The following is a 2,471-nucleotide window of genomic DNA, read 5'->3' on the forward strand; positions in this document are numbered from 1 at the left end:
TATTCATGGCACCAATAACCCCAATATAAGCAACCACCTGAGAAAAGATAATTAGGGGAGAGAAAAGAGAGCACAAATGATATCTAAGAGAGAAAAAAAAGATAGGAGAAAAAAGAAAAAGGAGAATATATATTTATGGAGAAAACACCACAGAGCCAATAGATAAACCAAACAAATATGAACACCAAGCACTCAGTAAAGAGGATGGGGGCAGAATCTGTAGAGGCTGAGCTGATATACAGGAAATAAGGTTAAGAATTGGATAAAAATGGGGAGGACCTCAATTTAGTATAGAGGAAGTAGGAAAGGGATGAGTGGATAAGAAGAAAAGAAAGAGAACAAAATAATATATTTACCAAAAAAATGATTTAAAAAATGGTATAAAAATAGAAAATAGCAAGTAAAAATAAAATAAAACAGAATAATGGAAAAATAATGTGAATAGAAATAGAAAATAAAGCAACAAACAAAAAAAAAGGAAAGCAAAGGAAAAAGCAAAAAAAAAGAGCTAACAGAACAAAATAATATATTTACAAAAAAATTGATTTAAAAAATGGTAAAAAAATAGAAAATAGCAAGTAAAAATAAAATAAAATTCAATGATGAAAAAAATGTGAAAAGAAGTAGAAAATAAAGCAACAAACAAAAAGGAAAACAAAGAAAAAAGCAAAAAAAAGAGCTAACAAAATAATAATATAAAAATAAAAAAGGAAAATTGAAATGTCAATCCTTTGGCTTACTTAAGATCCCAGTTTTCTGGAATGTCTGTGACTTTTTTTTTTTTCCCTGTTTCTGGGACTGAAGGCAAGACCTTGTTAACTCCTGGGACTAATCAGATTATTTTTATCCTTTGTACCATTCAGGGTGGAATCTGGGTGTGACTGTATTCCTTGCCTGGAGGATGGAGGGAGGGGTTATAACTTTAGGAGAAAATGGGGCACTGCATGGTCTGGTCAGTGCTTCAGGCTGCCCCTCTGGGCTCAGTCCTCCGTAATTATGGCACCCAGATCTCAAATCCCCTGGCACCAACAGTCGTGCGGATCTCCTCCCTCCCTCCCCCCCATCAGGGGCTGTGACTGTCCCAAGGGACAGCGGCTGTGTGCCACCTGGTTTCCCTCTGGCCCTCTGGGCTCAGAGATCTGGCAAACTTTCCTGCCTAGAACCCTGGTTTTCACTTTTCCAGGGGAACTCTGCCTTTTCCGGCTGCAAACTGCCTCACCAGCTGAGTCTGCTTTGCCAATTTGGGATGGCTATTATTCATTTCAGCTGCTCATTCTATTTGCCCTGGGACAAACCTTGGGACACGTCTGCCTATTCCGCTGCCATCTTGTCTCTCCAATCTAATGATTGTTAATATTTATCTTTTCAGAGAACCAGTTCTTGGTTTAATTGATTTTTTTTTTTGTAGACCCCATTTCATTTATTTTTACTGTGGTCTTGGTTATTTTCTTTCTTATACTCATTTTAGGCCTTTTTGTTTATTGTTCTTTTTCTGGTACCTTTAAGTGTAAAGTTTTGTTTATTTGAGATTTTTATTTTTGCTTCAGGTAGGCCTGCTCTGAATTTCCTCTTAGGACTGCTTTTGCTGGATCCCATACATTTTGGGTTGTTGTGTTCACATTTCCACTTGTTTCAAAGAATCTTTCAATTTCTCCCCTGATCTCATTGTTAATCCATTCTGTTTGATAATATGTGATTTAGCCCCACGTCTCCATTTGTTTTTCAGTGTTCTTTTAGATTGGTTTCTAGTTTCATACCATATGGACAGAGAAGATGCTTAATGTGATTTCATCTTCTTAAACTTATTGAGACTTGTTTTGTGTGTAACATGTGGTCTATTCTAGAAAATGTTACATATGCACTTGAAAAGAATGTATATTCAGTTGCTTTTGGGTGAAATGCTCTGAAGATATTAAAACAGTCCATCTGGCACCCAGCTGATGTGGTTGAGCATCGGCCCATTCACCAAGAGGTTGCTGGTTCAATTCCCAGTCAGGGCACATGTCCAGGTTGTGGGCTCAGTCCCCAGTAGAGGGTGTGCAGGAAGTAGCCAATAGATGTTTCTCTCTCATTGATGTTTCCATCTCTCTTTCCTTCTTGCTTCCTCTCTCTCTCAAATAAAAACATTAAGGAAGAAGAAGAAGAAGAAGAAGAAGAAAGAAGAAGGAGAAGGAGAAGGAGAAGGAGAAGGAGAAGGAGAAGGAGAAGGAGAAGGAGAAGGAGAAGGAGAAGGAGAAGGAGAAGGAGAAGGAGAAGGAGAAGAAGAAGGAGAAGGAGAAGAAGAAGGGAGCCATCTGATCCTGGCTGGTGTAGCTCAGTGATTAGAGCATTAATCTGCTACCTGAAGAGATATGGGTTTGATTTCCAGTCAAGTGCACATATCTGGGTTGCAGGTTCCATCCCTCGGCCTGGTCAGGACATATGCAGGAGACAACAAATTGATGTGTTTTGCTTATATTAGTATCTCTCTC

This window comes from Myotis davidii, unplaced genomic scaffold, assembly GCF_000327345.1.
Source record: "Myotis davidii unplaced genomic scaffold, ASM32734v1 scaffold1989, whole genome shotgun sequence".
NCBI lineage: Eukaryota > Metazoa > Chordata > Mammalia > Chiroptera > Vespertilionidae > Myotis > Myotis davidii.